At 46.2% G+C, this 18,741-nt stretch overlaps 1 protein-coding gene across 1 annotated transcript in view; it reads left to right on the top strand.

Moving 5' to 3' along the window:
• alk (ALK receptor tyrosine kinase) overlaps positions 1-18,741 on the top strand; it is a 241,376-nt gene that overhangs the window by 65,288 nt on the left and 157,347 nt on the right. The window lies entirely within an intron of this gene.

The raw sequence follows: 18,741 nt of genomic DNA, 5'->3' as shown, positions 1-18,741 counted from the left end.
TGTTTGTGAGCCCCATTGCCTGAGCAAGGGCTTGAATTTTTGCGAATTTACCAGAAACCCACCTTGGACTCTTGTCAGCTTCCTTTAGATGACCTTTGCTTCATGTTGATCTAGTTCAGTTGATATTTGGTCTGTGCACTCAGCCTCTTCCTTCAATGTCTCATTCGCAGTTTATTTTTTTCTCCTGACTAATGTGAACGTGAATCCTTAAAAAGGATTTGAATGGAAATGGCACCTAAATGTATTTATTTGTGGTTTCTGTATTTAATTCTTTTTTTCCCTCACACATCCCGAGGCTGTTTGCATCTGATTTGACCCCACGGTCGACACTGCGTGGGTGTGAGACGAGCCTGTTAATGGTCATTTTTTGAGCTTTTGTCGGGAGACAAGACCGTCCGACCTTCCTGTTACCCTGCGCTCTAAGAGAGCGAGAGAGAGATCTGCATTTGGTTACCAAATGGTTCATTTTGATGAACTCGGCTTGTGTGTATGTTTGTGTTTGTGTGTGTGTGGGGGGTGATATCCCTTGCATCCCCTCTCTCATTCTCCAGTTCACTTTCTCTTCAACCCATAACTCTCATTTCTCCTTGGAGACGGTCCTCACATTCACAAGGGTTCCAAAGACTGCCTCTCCCACCAGACCTCCATCGCAGCCCACCCCAACTCCACTCCAGACCAATAAGTGTGCCTGGGGGTCTTGGGCTTATGGGTCTAGGCAATCTGCCATCAGGGCTCACTGGTCCATCTTACTCATAGGACCATCTCCTCGATCGTTGGCACGATTCAGCAATCACCTCTTCAATCAATGAATGACCTGTCTTCCAGTTTGTTTGTTTACTTTTTATTTATCCATTTTTATATTCTCGTTTTACTGGAGGGATAGTGAGATCTGTGCAGCCCCTCTGAAAGTTCCAGAGCGGCACATGTGCTGAGATCTCCTCCCAAATCTCTCACTTACCACCCATCACCACCCATGAGAGGCGTTGCCCATACTGGCCCTTAGTGGGTAGGTATATCTTTGTTTCTTGTCCATTAAGAGGCTTTTGTCCAGCACCGCCCGGCGGTCATAATGGAATTTAAAAGACATAACGTCTCCTAAGTCCGAATTAATGACTGTTTCACGTTCGTCTTTGACGGTGAGCCACGGAATTGAGATTTTGCCTTGCCCACGGGAGCCGGCGAGAGTTCGTGTTATTCTTAGGCAATACGAGATAATACCACCATGATGACAATTTATCTCTTTGGCATGAGGTGCATTCCACTAAAGTGCCCCCATTAAAATATTCCACTCTGATATCTGATAGTTGGAGAATTTCTTCAGCTGAAACGGGGGCAAATCAACTGCTTGACTGCTGATTAAAAGACAATGTGGAGGACTGGCCTCGTCTGAAGATAACCGATAAAGTTATGTGTCCACAAGCCATGGTTTGTTCAGTGTGCAAGGAATAATTAGGGGTGGAAGAGATCCCTGTGAGCTGAAGGAATGACACAGAGAACGATTTGATCTGAAGGCCAGTCTGAAGCAAATAAATGATCATTATTTGGGCAAAGTCTATTTGGGCTTCATTTTGACCTTTTTTATAATGAAAAAATCCTCAGCATGGTGCTCGATTGCTGGAAGCAGCGTCCTTTGATATGGTGAGCAACCGCTAATGCTGGACAGCAACTTTTGAGAAAATGGTACACGCTCCTGTAAAATGCAATCAGGTAGCTGCATATGCATCTGCTTGCATAACCACAAGCATGGAAGCTGTTGATCGCCATTGTTTAATTGGACATTAGTTGGTTCATTGCTGTTTGTCCCACTCTTGTTTCTCTCACTGTTGTCTGCAGGTGTTCAGATCCACGACTGTTCAGTCTGTTCTCTTTCGGTTCGCTGATGTTGGGTCTCCTGTTGTTGAATTTGCTCTTGTCCATTATGCTGTTGTTTGGTTGAATGTATTTCAGTTTTCTGCCATATAGGCCCTCTGTCCTCCAGTCTGCTGTTTGGTTGACTGTCATTCTATCCACCATTGTTTAGTCCGCTGTTTGGACTTTAGTCATTTGGTCCACTTTAATATGGTTTGGTCTGTTGACATCTGGTAACTGAGCTGTGTGTTCCATGATTGTTTGGTTGGTTGTTGTTCTGTTGTGCAGTTTTTGGTCCATCATTGTTTGGTGTGATTTAATTTGGTCAGTTGTTGTGACTTCCATCATTGTTTGGTCTGCTGCCGTTTGACCTGCAGTCATTTGACCGGCTGTTTTTTGGTCCATCATTGTTTGGTTTGCTGTTGTTTGATCTGGTGTTTTTGGTCTTTTGTTATTTGATGTGCTATTATTTGGTGTGTTTTGTCCATTATTAGCTTTGCTTTCATTCTGTCTGCTCTTGTTTGGTCTGCAGTTTCTGATCCATCATTGGACTGCTGTGGTTCAATCTGCTTTTGTTTTGGTGCAGTATTGTTTCATCTGCTGATTGGCCCATCACTGTTTGGTCTATGTAATTCAATCTGTTATCATTTGGTCTGCTGTTTGCCATCCTTTGGTCTGGTCTTGTTATAAAACTGCAGTGTGAAATCTGCGACTGTTTTAATCAACACTTTCCCGGTGCAGAGCTTTGTTAAAGCTACCCCCCTCCCTCTGTTGCCCTATGTCCCTTCCCACCAGCTCTTGCCATTCTCCTAAACTGTGGCGTCCCTGCAGGAGGGCACGGTAATTACCAGATGTGTGCCAAGCAGCCTGCCAGCCGGCATGAATTATTGAGATGAGAGGGGAGTGGAGGCAGAGCTGGGGACCGGGCTGGCGTGCTGCCGCAACCACCCCCAACCCCCCACAACCCCCCACAGCGTCAGCCTCCTGGTCGAAACAAGGCAAGCAGCCATTCAGCAGTGGCAGTCACCCTACAAAACATGCTGGGTTGCACCTCAGCATGAAGATGTGAAGAGGAGCAGAGCTTCTTGATGGGTGGAGATGGCTGCCTGGGAGTATGTCTAATCATCCGCTTAATTATTAATAATTAGCCCTATTATGGTGGTTGTCTTCACTAGAGTAAGACAGTCCTCATCATAAAAAAAGCTCTATTTAGATGACCTGCAATGTCACTGATGTCCTGATTCAGTCCAACAAGTGTCTAAGATCCAAGCCCTTAGATACCGTCTTTTTTCTGTTTTCTCTCTGACATAAAACAGGCAAACATAAATTTGGAACAATGTAAGAGGTGTTGTTGGAATTTGGTTTAAAGATTCAGTGTTAAAGGTCAACAGAACCCTGAGATCTGCAAGGTTGTGGGTTGATGTGTAATGAGCCCTCACCCTGAAGGAGCTCAGTGTCTGTTTATCCATGAATTTGTACATAATGACCCGAGTATGTGCACCTCATGTGGTAGTCTTGATTACTTGAATTCTGGGTCAGGTGGGAACACACCCTTGACCTGCGCTCTGATTCAGCACCTGTTCCCCTTCGGCTCGTCATCGACTCCCCACCGAAGCTGTGCTCTTGCTGTGCTGTCAAGGCCAACTCTGAACACGAGATCTTCTGCAGAAACCCTTTCGGTTACCGGAACAGCCAGAAATATACAGTATGTGTTTCAATGAAGATTTACTAGAAGGTTTCCTTGGGGGTGTAGCTCTGTCCTTGAGAGGATTTCCAGCCGTGTAATGTTCATCTTGGAAACTGAGCTGCGTTTCACCGCAGCTGCCGGCATCCTTCTGCCTCTTTAGCATCTATCAATTGCAACCCAAGTCGGTACATGAAATAATGGGCAACTTCCTGCTGAACTCGCAGATTAAACATCAGCAGATAGGGAAGAAGTGACAAATGACTGAGGATTCACCTTATGGCACGGGCCGGAAGAGATCCAGTCTCCTGGAAAAATTTTCCCTGGTTAGCCCAAAAGAAACACTGATTTGGGGGCAGTGGGCCTGCATGACTGTGAGTCATCGCCAGGGGGAAATTATGGCATATATTTATCAAACGTCATCAAGAGAAAAACATGCTGTGAGTGTGTGTGTGTTTGTGTGTGTGCACATCTGTTTGAATGTGTTGCTTATCACATTTCTTGGGAAGTGTGTTATTTTCTCAGCGGTGAGAGGCTGAAATTAGCGACTCGTTGCTGTGTTTCCATACGAAACGCTCATCATTTTTGATAATTACAGTATTTACTCGCGTTTGCTTCCCATGCCATCAGACTGCAGCACAAAAAAAAACCTCTCGCTCATTCGCTGAGGTGCAGAACTGACAAGGCTTTCTTCGGCAAGGCCTCTGAAGAGGAAGCCTCGCTTTGAAAGCTTTACAACATCCGAGTTCACGATGGTTATGGTGGTAATGGGACTCTCACGATTCTCGGTCTTTGTGTTCTCCTTCAAGGGCTGCAGTACGATTTGTGCTTCGTGAATCTCCTCGCTGGGTGCTTGCCACTTATTACATGAGCAGAAGATGAAAACTAATCAACAAATTAAATGTCCAAATTCTTTTTGAAATGCAAATGCAAACACGATTAGGGTGCCTCTCTGCGCAGCGTCGGCACATTTGCAACTTTGATTCCGACTTTTCCCACCAGACGTGACAAACAATTAGGCTGCGTGCGCAGAACAAAGGCTACTTTTATTACAATTTAGACAGAGCAGTTGATGCCAGCGCTAGTTTTGTTCCCAATTAACCAGTTGGGCCTTTCCGACGAGTAAGGGCTCCAGTCATGGTTCGGTTCAATTTGGCAAACTATGGCATGAACATGATCTTCGGCTTTGGTCCCTTCGGCAGTTGAAGGCTTTCCATAGTCCCCTCCCCCAAGTTCCAGCCTTTGTAGATGTGCTTGCTCAGTCAACAAATGTTTAACAGAGGCACCAATTGCTTCTTGTTCAGTTTTCAGTGGGACCCATCACTGTGGAGATGCTATGCCACTGCAGGGGTACCAGACCAGTGAGCTTTGCAAAAACAAAGAAACACAACTATGAACTTCCTGGATGTGAGATGTGGAGATGAAAAGACGAGGATGGACTACGGAAGGGAAAAGGCGAGAGCCGCGCTAACACCTCGAGGCCGCCCCTTTGGCAGTGGCGCCCGGCTGGAGCTCTTCTTGGGAGTCTCGCTTTCTCACCAGTTGGAGCTGAGAGCATTCTGACAGCTGCACAGATTTATTGCTCATGGTGGCGAGTGGAGCAGGCCTGCCACAAATTATTTCCAAACAATGGGAAAACAATTCGGCAACTGGATTTGACTGTGGTCTTCGAACAGAGAAATTAGTTGAGACATATAGAAACTTTCAGCATTTTAATTCTGGTCAAGTACATTTTCGGTAGGTAGGATTTTCAGCACAGATCTATTGCAGTTCATGGCAATAAACAAAATATTGAAGTCAATAAATGAATACATTGATATAGAGCTCAATAGTAGCTTTAATACATATTTTAATTAAACATCAAAACGTCGGTCTTATTTGAGACTACAGAGTTGTATATTCCTATCCATGGGGGGAAACTGCTCTTGTACCCTTGAGCTGGTTAATTATCCCGTGCAAATTACCCAGAATTGCTTCACTAATAACCGAGCTGTAATAATCACCGAGGTGTAAAATTGTAAGCTATTTGAATGTTTTCAGACAAGTGTGTCCACCCAGCAAATAAATGCATATCTGTTTATTCATTTGCACATGATTTTCATTTAGCTTTATGAGCGCTATTAGCATTCTGTACAGAACCCCACGTTTTCATCAGTGAGGGTTAAACAATGGTTGTTGTGTAAAGCTGCAACTCCCTGAAGGCTTTTTTGGGTTGAAGGTCACAGTGCTCTGTGCTTCAAACGTCTACCTCAAACGCCTCCTTGAAGCACCTCCTTCAAACATCTCCCTCAAGCGGCTCCTTCGAGCGCCTCTCGTTCACGCTCTCTCATACAGGCACCATTGTTCCTGCACTCCGCTTCTGACTTTACCCGGCACGTTCGCCCCAGAGGTCACGTAAGGTTCCTCTCCTCTTGTTATATAACCAAATGTGCAACCGATGCCGATCTTGTGTTGCTCAAGGTCAGGCTTGACCAGGTGGCTGAGGAGGCCCACATGTTGTGGTCAGAGGTTGAAAACAGAAAGAAGCAGGATGAAGGAGGAGGAAAGAACCCTGCGGGACTCCGTTTTCAGACGGATGGCATGCATCTGTGAAGAGCTCTTAAGAGCGTGGAGTGGATCGGTTCTCGCCGGGTGCCAGCCGGATCGCTCATCTTGCCTGCGGAGAGGGCCTCTGATTGCGTACTCTCTCTTTCTCTCTTTTTTTTTTTGTTTTGTAGTGTCCTGTTATGCAAGCTGCACACTCTCTGAGCATTAGATACAACCGCAATTCCATTTCTCCAGGAGTTTGGCACGGTAAACCAAACATCGGAGCAATCCAGTGAACACTGGTGCAGTCTGGTCTTAATTGACTGTGGCTCATTCATGGGCTCAACAGGGGCGTGAAGCAGAAATCGGCATTATTTGGTATTGTTTGGATGGGGGGGGCGAAAAAATCAGGGACAACAAGAGATAAACAGTTCTGTCTGTACAATGCACTGTCTCTCATAATGGGGCTTCATTCAATTCAAATTAAACCTCCCGTTGTTTTCCAGTCCTCGTTTTCAAATGCGGAACTGAGAAGGGAATGTCGGTTGGGCTAAGGGCTGGAGAGGTGGAGCAGAATGGGGAAGTAGGCGGAGCTCAGTGTGTGGGTGGAGTTAACGGCTGAAGAGGCGCAGCTTAGGGCTCAGACTTCTCCAGAAGGACCAATGGTTCCTCTGCCCTTCTCTGAGTACCGGGGTCCTTTACTGACAAACACAGTTGATGCCAGGTCGATCTTCTCACCAGGAGAACCCCAGTGCATCATCACTCACCCTGATGCGGCACATGGAGTTAAGAGCTGGCTAAGCTGCCCAGGGAACCTCCCGTCTTGCACCCAAGACTGCCAGGTATTAGCCACCTGCTTCACTTCATTGGCTTAGCCCATCTGATGCAGAGCTGGTGATCTTCCAGGGTGGGCTGCGCAGAAGAGTACGATTCCCACTCATCCATAAATTTATTTTGAACCTTTCTGTCCTTAAAAAGGCTGCACATGTACTCAGTGGGGTGCGTTGGATGGGGGCCCCACATCTATTGGAGTTGTCTGTGCAATGGCGCTGAACAGGTATGATCGTGGGGGTCCTCAAGCCATGATGGAGGTCGCCATGGGGGTTGCTCTCTCCCAGCATGCAGGGTTCAACCGTAATAGTCGAGGGGCTGCGTACTGAGCACTGAGTGTACCGCGCACACTGTCTCCATATCTGATGTGCTCTTCGTTCGTGAGCTGACTGATTTTAAGAACTTAACATCTTTGCACCCACATTTGTTATGTGCAAGAATTACTGGCATTGCATCCTCATACACCTCCCCTTCTCACATCGTGTCAGTCATTGGGGTCGGAGATGGTCTTTCATCTGATTGGGGGTTGTCTTTGTGGGGTGGAATCTATCCTTACATCCTGGCCGCATCACCAGCACTGCCAAGACGGGTTTACCATGTCTATGGATCCAAAGCCATGCCCGCAGTAATGGTGACATCGGTCTGGTTCTGCAGGACTTTCTCCCGGTGACCCAATGCTATTTCTTACATGCAAATCAGAGCAGGTTAGAGGAACCAAGCATCCAGTTTCATTCCCCTTCAAACCAAAGTGATGGACCCATGGGGCTAGTGTGGTATTACAGACCATGCCCTGTCGCTCCAGCTGTCCGTCAAAACACAGCCCATCCCTGGACCTGCACACACCTCACCCTAACATGTACATTGTGTTTTATGTACATTATAAAAAAGTTCCTCCCTTACAAGGACATCCGCAGGAAAAAATAGACGGGAAAAAAAAACCACGACACTGTATTTCATTTTTGACTTTTATTAGCCACCTGTTGGCGAGCATACGCATCACTTCTGTATTATTTATGGCAGCTGTGGAGCGGAAGGCCTGTGTTAAAAAGCACGAGGACTGGAAAACAACAGTTCCGCTGGGACGTGGAGGGTGAGACTGGCAGCATCTTTTCCTCTAACACCCCCCCTGCCAAAAAAAACAAACCTGCCGGTGGGCCAAACTCGCAAGGAAAGCGCAAAACAATGCACATATTTTATTGCATCGCCTTTGCTTCTTGACCTTTTGGCGCGAGGAAAAACAACAAGTTGCGGGAGTTTGCTGGAGCAGCACGTTCTGGATGTCCTAATCTTCAACAAGGCATTTGGACAATTAATCATAGCTCGGAACAGATTGCGCAGCGAACGTGGATGATTAATTTGTTTAATTCTGTGTGTTTCTCCATACATTCCTGAAATGCCAGCATGCTCATCAGCACTTTATGATTCTTGGTACGCTCGCCGTTTCCGGACATGCGTTTAGAATTGGCGGCTCAATTCAATTTCAGCTTGTTGGACAAAAAAATAGACCATTGAAAAGCAAACACGATGATTTCAGCATAATACCCCCGGATCTCTGATAGCCTCGACCGAATCTTCGGCTTGACGTTTTTTTCTCATCTCGGTGTTGACTCTAGACCAATAACTTTAACAATGTGTGACAACGAATGAAAAGGACGCGCTCCCAACGTGAACCTGAGCGACAGCGCTGCGGTCTTCATTTGTGAGCTTCACGCAGTTTCACCTGGACCATTGCTGAGTTTATGCACTTTTTTCTTTGTTTTCTGGAGAAAACCGGGGAACAATATCCCCGACAGAATTGGTACACAAAGAAGAAATGGAAACATACTGATCCAGGTAAATACAGCAGAAGGGCAAAAGGTTGCAGGATTCAGTGAAGGTGGTCATGTAGCGCTACCTGAGAAGTTCTCAAAAAGTGAGCAAATTAGCTTTTCTAGCAGAAAAAGAGTTTGATACTTGAATCAAAAAAATCTTTGAGGAAACTTCTGATATGCACCATAGCAATAATCTGCGTTTCCTTAGTGAAGAATAATCAACGTGCAGTCAAACTGCATCAATAACATAATAGGAGTTGTGGTTTAACGGGAATGTAAAGGGGGACAAAACAAACTTTTTGCTAAAGATTTTTCCGAACGGTTGAACGAACACGGTGCCATTAAGCTTGTATCCTATCACACCCGCAGAATAAATGTATTAAAGTGCCTGGAGCAGCCTTGCATTTAAAACACAGCTGAGATGTCAATGGAAATATCCTGTGAAGGCTGGAGTAAAGTAGATTATGTGAATATATTAATTTTTTCTTGCTGTATGCTAAGAGAAATGCGCGCGGGTAGTACATCTACGAAACATCCAGAAGACAAGTCGAGGTCCTGCCCCCATCACCCTCCATCTGTCAAAGGAATGAGAACCGTTTGCTAATACTGTGCACAACATACAGTGATAAACATTTTAAACAATGTTGTTTGTCTTTGGCATTGCTGTAATCCATTATATGTTCACATAGCTACATTTATGACTCAAAGATACAAGTTTTACTATCTCGTTGGCAGCACCGACCACGGAATGCCAATGAGTCCAGTTTCACGGCCCAGTTCTAATGGGTTTGGTTGAAAGTGCGGTGGGATCTAGGTGACTTTGCAAGGGGTGACAGCCTCGTTTGTCTCTGTGATGTGAACCCAAACGCTCCAAATTGGCCATTATCGACCCCCTCCCTCAACCCGACCCTTTCCACCGCATGCGTCGAGAGCTATTGACCTGCCCTCGTCGCCTCACAGATGCATTAAAACTTGGTCCGAACTGAATTTCTCCCTCCCTCCTTCCTCCCCCCTCTCTATTTCAGATTTCTGACGATCAGGAGAATCGACTCCTGGTCACCGACCACTATATGTTCTGTGTGATTATTTTTTTCAGGTTGAGGGTATTGTGGCCCTTTCTTTGGTCTATTGCTTGGAAAGCAGTTGCTCGCATTGCTAGGGGGTCACGGAGTTCACCTAGACAACTGAGACTGGACCCAAGTTCCTGCAGAAAGCGAGCGCCGGACCCCATCGCAGCGCAGCCATCGGCAGTCGAGTCTCCGGGAAAACTTCCTCCTCCGTGTTTACCCTCTGCTCTGAAATCGACATGAATTACACCCTGAAAACGTGTAAGAGTAGAAATGAAAAGCGTGTCGCTGTATCCGCGCATCAGATTTGATGACCCCATATTCATGATGTGTCCACCAAAGGAAATAGTCAATGAATATCAATGTTCACAGGCAGTGTATCTGTTATTTCGGGTGGAACGTAATTTGCGATGCTGTTGAATTAAGTCAGAAATCCAATACGATTTACAAGAAGGTTGACTTAGGCGGACAAAACAAATTGAAATGTGTTTGCAGTCCGTGGTGCGCAGTGGCTGCAGTGCGGTTCCAGTCGGGTTTCACGCACGGGTCAGCTTCGGTCTTTCCTTTCATCTGTCCTAGGATTCGTGCTTTTGTATATTTTGCACGTGTGAGAGAGCCTTCTAGTCTATGGTGGGCGAATGTGATCGATGGTGGGATTCAAAGAGCCTGGTGAGCCGGAGACCATCAGCCCTGCGGTAAAAGTATTTCTTGCTGGACGTTTACTCTGGTGACATTCAAGGAGTGCTCTCTGTCCTCTGGCACAAGCTCTCTGTTCAAACTGCTCAAACACCTAGATGCCATGAGTGCCACCTTTCAGTCAAAGCCTATCCAGACCTGCTGGAGTCCTATTTTTTTCTTTTTTTGCGGGGGGGGGGGGGTGTGCGATCACCATTTACATAAGAAAAGGGAATAAAAAAAGAAACGCAACCACCGACACTGGACAAACCCAAAGGTCTTCACTGATACATGTGTTCAGTTTCTTGATGGGCACTTTGGTGCAAAGGGAGCATAAGGATTGTAGTTAACCTTGGCTTGCTGCTTCTGAGAAAGAGCTTGACAGGACCACCATCACCATCTTATTCCACACTTCTGCTGATCTTCCCTATAGTGAAAATAGATCCTTTGCTGCTCCGCAGGGGAACTGCCTAAGGCTACAGCAGCAGTTAGTGACAAAAACATATACGCATAGTGATGGAACATGTGACAAATAGAGACAGAAAGAACACCAGAGTAACATGGGAGAAATACATCAGTGAATGATAAAACATTCAGAGAGGGTAAAGAGTGCAAGAATGAAATAAATAGTAACATTTATTCATTTAGCGGATGCTTTTCTCCAAAGCGACATCGAATGTTAAGCTACTTACAGCTATTTACCCATTTATACAGCTGGGTAATTTAACTGGAGCAATTTAAGATCAGTACCTTACTCAAGGGTACAGCAGCTGCAGGTGGGATTTGAACCTACAACCTTTAAGTCCAAAAGCAGCAGCTCTGATCACGCAGACATGGAAGCAGTAGTAGTGTCAATTAAGCGATCTGCAACCTGACACACACGAGCAGGTTCGGTGTGTGTGCGTGTGTGTATTCTACTGCGTGTTTGTGTATGTTTGGAGCTAGTGGTGAACAAGCAATGAGATTTCCATCACCATCATCCGCCGCAGTTCCACAGCCCCGCACACAGTTTGGATTACGTCCCGGAGGCTGCTTGCTCCCTCCTCTCTGGGCACCACGGTTGTCGTGCCTCATCTTGCCGCAGATCATGCACATTAGGGGCCCGTGCTCTGGTGGTGACCCCCCCCGCCACCCTCCTTTGCTGCCCTTGATGTCGACGGCCGTCACGAGACGCCCTCCCTGCGGGGACTGCTGGTGAGGGGGAAAGCGGACCTGGCGGTAATTTATGGGCCGTGAGCTGTCGAGGGAACTTGGCAGCTGTCTGCTGAATTGTCCCGCTGATGAGATTCCTGAAATGTACGTCACCTGCTGAGAGATGCTGATGGACACGCGGTGCCCTCCGAACGGACGAAGCGGCGCCTTCGTCTCCATTCCTAAATATTTCAGCCATTACTTCCACCTTTAGCCGCGCCATTAGTCCCGGCACCCGACGTTACGGGTTGCCATTGCCGGTAGGTGTAACAGGAACGGACAGAGGCCGTTGCAGCAGTAATAACAGGTGTTATTTATAAACACCAAGCCACAAAGTGCGGTTGGGCGGCTGGTTATCGTGGCATTAGTCACAGAAACCGGTAAGTGGTGATTATAGTAATACGAAGAGGATGACTAATGTGCTCTTTCCCAGCCTCCCTGGAGACGAGTCGCAAGTGATACGCGGCACCTTTGATGCCCTTAAGCCAAGCGCAGATTACCTTCCCTGGGATTTGTCTGCAGTTGGGGGGAAGAAACCAGTGGAGCTGCGGAGGGGGTGAAAGTGAGGGCAGAATAAAGCCCTTTAGAAAGCAAATTGCAACGGTCGACAAGGCGCGGATCGGGAGCCTTTCCCACGCGGAGCAATCAGAAATTAATTCAGTCGTCAATATCACCTTAATCACCTGGGTGTCAGAGCTTAGATGGCGTTTTCTTCCCCGTACTGTAGCACGACAAAGGAACAGCGGTGCATCGCTGCGGCTTTGTGTCAGGTGCCCGAGAGCTGAGGATGAATGGGCTTCCAGACAGGAGGGATAGGGGGCACTGCAGAGGTTCGGGAAAGACACTGGAAGGGGGTGTTTGTCAGATTGAGCCGTCGGCAACAAGAGGGGATGAAAGACTGGTGTCACTGAGGTTCTTTTGGGACTTTCTGTTTCAAAGCTGAAGGGTAACATCTGGGAAGACGTACCATGCAATAAATATCGCTTGTAGGCAAGTCTCTGCATCTCATCCTTGGAGGAGAGAGAAAGCAGTCCAATGGGGATGAGGGAGATGAAAGGGAGGAATTGTGGGTAGGAGCTGAGAGGCGAGGGCAGATGTGTGAGGGAAGATGTGTGAGGGCTGGAGGAAGAGGAACCTGAAATGCCAAGAAGTAGTGGCCACGCCCATTGGCGAGGACCAGGAAATGAGGAAAAGGAGCATGGCAATGGTCTCGCTCAACTGTGAGGAGCAGGAAGTGGCCACTCCCATCGGCAAGGCGCAGGAAGTGAGGAAAAGAGGCGAGGAAATGGTGTCGTGCCACGATGAGGATCAGGAAGTCGATGGAAAGGAGCAAGGAGGTGACCGCACCCCTCGGCGAGGAGCAGGACGTGGGGAAGCAGTCGAACACTTGAATGAGGTAGACCAACAGAGCTGAAGAGAACCGGGACACATGAGCTTCAGTTGCCGCACGCTGATGCCGGGCTGTTCGGCTCACTCGGAGCGCCCTTGGGTGCCCCTCAACCCGGAGCTTTTAATGGGAAGCACAAGGCAGATGAGGCAAAGAAAAGACAGCGTCTCGCGGCGATGAGGAGTGCTTGAAAGAGCTTTTGTCCTCGCTTTGTCTGTTCGCTGAAAAGCCTCCTCCTTTGTACAATATGCAGCTTCTAATGGGAGCCAAAAGGAGTATCTGTGTCAGTAGATTACGTTTTGATGTTTAATTTGGCGATTTTGTGTTCCGGCATCTGACGGAGGAGAGGTTGACCCCGGTTGTCTGCCTTTTTAAAATTCTGCCGGAGGAGGTTGCGTTCCGCGTGGAGGACGCAGCGTCGACATCTTTGCTCCCGGTGCTCCTGCTGCGGGTGCCGCGGTGCCGAGGCGGCACCAATGCGGTCGGATTGAGCGGTTGGTCCGTTTACGGTCAAAGGAGCGGGACGACTCGGGTGGCAAGTGGTGCGTTTCTGAACACCGAGGCGTCCATTCAGGCCGCGGTTACGTATTTCAATCTCCGAAGCCGGAGCTGTGACAGACTGCCAAATAGCATTTGTATTAACAGCAGTGACACAGTGAGGTCCAAAAATAAGTGTTTTATTATGCTAACGTACACACTGTATAAGAAAGAAGGCAACGGTGATATTGAGTTTCGGCAGCAGTAACGGCATAAAAATTCAGTTTGTTTTATGAAAAACCAGCTTTCCTCACTGTTTACATTTGCAAACAAGGGATATGAAATATTGTGATTCCAGTGTTTTGAAAGTGTTCACCCCCTTACTGGAGTCGTTCATTGTTTTAAAATATAAAATCATATCTATTTAGGATCTTTATTGTTTATCAAAAAACCTATAGTTTCCATTTTTTTAATCAAATGAGGCAGCAGGCACTATAGGGGTTAGGGCAGTCAAAGGACTTGGGTTCAAGCTCCACCTCCTGCTGTGGGGCCCTTAATTAAGGTACTTAATTAAGTGACACGGTAAAAATTGAGCAACAGTGCAAATGAATGCATATTAAACTAGTTGCTTAATGCTGTAAGTTGCTTTGGAAAGAAATGTCATATAACTGAATAAATAATTATCATAAATACTGGAGCGGGGTCTGTCGGTTTATGTAGCGACTAGAACTGCTGACTTGCAATACAAAGTCTTAGGTTCAAATCTCACCTTGTGCTCTTTGAATCCTAAATCCCTGATCAAGGCACTTACTCCGAACTGTAGTAGTGAACATCTGTATACATAGGTAAATCATTGCAAATACCCTAGTATATAAACCTTCGCTGCGGAGAAGAGCACCAGCTGAATGAATAAATAATAGCAGAAATTGCAAGGGTACAAGAACACGTCCGAAGTGTTGGAAATCAACCAAAGTCCATTACAAAAGAAACGGGGAAGGTGGCACCGCTGTAAATGTGTGTAGAACAAGGTGCCCTCGGAAACGAGGCACTTCGACGAGGAGCCGCTAATGAGACGAGCCTCCAGGAAGCGAACAGCAGCTACGTTTCTTAAGTACTTGCTGTCCTTGACATGAGAAACTGTGAGGCTGAAATCACCTGGCGGCTTCATGGGGGGTCCTCGTTGAGGAGGAGGGGAAAAGAGGGGGGGAAGAAAAAACACGCATCGAGCCTCAACTAGAGTTTGTCTGAAGGTAACTGGGAGGAGAAGTGCAGGAAGAGTCCACGGTGTGATGAGAAGACTCGAGAATAAGAAAAGTCAATTTAGTGGAGTGGCTCATGAAGAGCTGGAGCATGAGGCCGGTCGGAGTACGAGGCAAGGGTGGAAAATGCCAAAGTTCTCCGTCCAGCTGCTGTACGGAGAACGGCGGCAAACGAAGCGCCAAGTCGAGCAAAGCCGGTGAAGATGTTCTACAAGAGATGTCGATGACGAACGCACTGGTGCGACGCAGCGTAATTTTATTTAAAATGAGACAGCGGGCTGGGGAGGGGATTGGGTGAATGACAGGTGTGAAGGGGTACCTTATTACCAGTGCAAGGCACTTGTACGTACTTATCTCCGCTGAGAGCGAACAGAAGAGCCCCATCTCAAATTGGTATACCACATCAAATCATCTCAGAAATGTATTTCTCATCTCGGTCTGGGGCGCAAAGCTTTCTTTGGATAGTTATTAATCCATCGTACTGTCATGCAGGTATTTCTGTGCGGTAAAGTCTGTTTCTGCAGCTAGTATTTCAAACGCGGTCCATTTGGTGACCTTATTGAGCCTCCGTCGAGTTGCTAATTCAGGTCACGAGTTAAACAACCTCAGTCTGGCTCCCTCTCTGTCGTTTGACGCTGAGCGTAAATTAACAGCCAGATTATTATTAAATGATTAATTTATCTGACAGCTTTCTTCAAGGTGACTTACAGCGTTAGGTTTGTACACTAAGCTACTTAGTGATTTACTTGTTTTTACTGCAGGGTAATTTCTACTGTATTAATTCAGGGTAAGTACTTTAGTCAAGTCTACTACAGCAGGGGGTGGGATTCAAACCTGAGTCTTCACATTGCAAGGCAACAGTTGTAACCGCTACACCACCTGCTGCCCAGGTGATTTTGAAATAAGTTTGAAATGTATACAGCTGGGTAATTTTTACCATATCAGGTCAGAGTATTTTAACTCAAGGGGGTGCAGTGGCACAGTGGGTTGGACTGCAGTCCTCCTCTCCGGTGGGTCTGGGGTTCGAGTCCCGCTTGGGGTGCCTTGCAACAGACTGGTGTCCCGTCCTGGGTGTGTCCCCTCCCCCTCCGGCCTTACGCCCTGTGTTACCGGGTAGGCTCCGGTTCCCCGTGACCCCGTATGGGACAAGCGGTTCAGAAAGTGTGTGTGTGTGTGTGTATTTTAACTCAATGGCACTACAGGGGATTCAAACCCATGCCCATCAGCTGCCGTGCCAAAGCTGTAACCACTGCGCCACCTGCTGCACGGTGCCCGCATGAGGCAAGATGCTTTACTGGATTTAAATGTGGACAATAGGAGGAGTAACTTTAAACACAGAGCAGCAATGAGTCACTGGGCTGTAATTAATTTTTAAGTAACGCTATGAGTTTCAATAGCCGAGCGACGGCACAATGTGTGTCGCTCGTGTCCTTGAAGTAATAAAAAAGTGCGGCCATTTGCCGCGAGTTAAATCATCAAACTAAAACTTGCAAAGCATGAAAAAACACACCAGCTATTTAACAAAAGCCTTTATGAATTTAGGGAAGCCAAGTTTTTAACTCACCTATGCAAATGTTTCCACTCGGGTGCGAATTTACACTTTTTTCCATACAAAAGCTCGCCAGCGACTCACTGGTTTTTAAAAAATTTAACAAAGTTTAATCATTCAAACAGTTTTCAAACGCTTTCCCTTCACTTTCCAAGTGAAGATGCTGTAATACAATGCAAGCCGCGTTATTCTTGTACAATACAAAGTGTTACTCGCTGACATATGACACAGAGCTGTCACTTAAAGAAGCCTTGCGTTGTCTCGACAAATCTGAAAAGACAAAAAATATAATTAAGGATTTAGATTTAGTCAGATTCCTTTTTGTTTAGCCTCTATAAAGTCGTTTGATGAATGAACTCATGTTTAGTTTCTGTTGATGGAAACAGCCTCTGTTCCTGTATTTCATTTCCAGCCCTCTCTTTTGAAATGTTTTCGCTATGTGCAAACAGTTTCCATCGCTGTCTGTATATTCTCTACTAAATAAGGGCAGTATAATTAGAAAATTAATGAAAATTCATTTAGTGTGTCCTTACAAATATGTCACATTAATTAATGAAATATTAAGCACTGAAATATGGAGAAGCATATTGGGGGGTGAAAATATCAGATTAATAATTGTGATAATTACTAGTTTGCAGATTCTTATTACCTATTTAGGCTGCTGAATGTTTATTGAAATGATTCAGATTACGTAACTGTTTCGGCGGTGAAACAGCGGTTTCTTTTTAACTGCTACGCCACCCGCTGGCAGTCAGATAACCCTCCTGACACTCTCAGCTCTTTTGAGACAAGCCATTCTGCTTCATCAAGGTGTCATGTGATCTTTCTCGAAAGTTTGGTAACTATGGTAAACTCCAACTTATGGTGGGGGCGGGACCCCCCTTTAAAAAACAGGGCTCAGGGCCAAAAAGTTACAGTTTTACAAGTGCTACATGAACACACCCGTTCACGTTCATCTAGCACTTTCTAGTAACGTCCAGGGCGGCGTCCAGATATTCCAGAATTCAGTAGAATTGTCATGCAAATCAAATGTCAGTTTATTTTTTAAATGGTAGAAATTTAAACATTTCACGTCATCCACATGTTCACAGAGGGTGTAGACCGTAGCATTAAAATACATTCATTAGCCAAATATGTAAGCGTGGTCAGTCTATGTACCATAACTTCATCAAGAAAGGACTTTTGGATTGTTTGGGTGTGTGTGTGTGTGTGTCTGTGTGTGTGTGTGTGTGTGTACGTACCCCGGTCCAGTAAGACTGTACCTTACCTCATTTATAGAATAAATGTGTCAAAAGTGTGTCGTTCAGACTGTGCTGATTCTACCAAACATTGAAATGGGTAAAGGAATCCATGAGGCTTGGTTTAATTTTCTTAGTTTGCAGCAAGTAGTTTGGGTCTAGAAGGTCATTAAGATGTGGAGTAACAAATAGACGGTGGTGTTTACTGGTACAGCTGGTACCCTAATGTTTAGAGCTACTCCCTTTGGCCCAGAAGTTCATAGGTTTGATTCTGGCCTCTTTGCTAAAGTGCTCCAGTAAAGTTGACCGCCTGTATAAATGGGTTAATAATCCTTGGTAGATTAACATTTTTGAGAAAAGTGTCAGGTAAATAAATGTAATGTAAATGTCCAATATCAGAGTTTGGGGGAACACCAGGTAGAAGTAAGAGGGTTTTTCAATTGCATGGCGAGAGATTGAGCTTATAACCTGAAATTCTACCATGGTGGGATATCATATTAGAATTGCTGGGACTGATGTTCCAGGTAACTCAGGTGTAACAGTTCATCATCAGCATATGGAGAAATGCGATGGTCCTCTTCATCAGCCCTAATACCAGATATATCTTGATTGTTCCTAATAGCTTCTGCAAAAGGTTTGATCATAAGTGAGAATAGTGGGGGGGGGGGCAGCTTTCCCAGCACTCTCTTCCAACAGAGAAACTGTCTGAGTGAAAGTCATTTGTGTTCACTTGAAAGATTTGAGTTTAACAGCTTCATTAGGTTGGTCAAGTTATGACCCATTTTCAGTCCGTCCAAGACGGCAGATAAGAAACTCCAACCGTTTTCAACTGGTCGTCTTGTAATGAGCAGCATGTGGCTTCCAGGTTTAAGGTATTTTGGGCAACACTGTGGATTTGTGCCTTTTGGAAAAGCTACATTAGTATTGTTTTTATAATAAATTATTATATTTACTCGTTATTTAGCCGGCGCCTTTCTCCAAGGTGAGCAAGACAGTGGATTTCTGCACCCCGTACTTGCGGGAGGGGCTGCTGCATCTCCTCTTCTGCTGCTATCGGGCGCGGATGTCCCGCGGGGCTCTGCTGGCACCGCTCCTCGTGGCGATTGATCCTTTTGGTTGTACCCTTGAGCAAGGTGAAAGGCGGAGAATTGCCGTAGAGCCGAGCGATTACCAAAAGACAGGCGCCTTTCTGCTCTCT

This window comes from Scleropages formosus, chromosome 15 (genome assembly GCF_900964775.1).
Source record: "Scleropages formosus chromosome 15, fSclFor1.1, whole genome shotgun sequence".
Lineage (NCBI taxonomy): Eukaryota > Metazoa > Chordata > Actinopteri > Osteoglossiformes > Osteoglossidae > Scleropages > Scleropages formosus.
The sequence above is the reverse complement of the archived record's forward strand: the minus strand, read 5'-3'. Positions and strand labels throughout refer to the sequence as shown.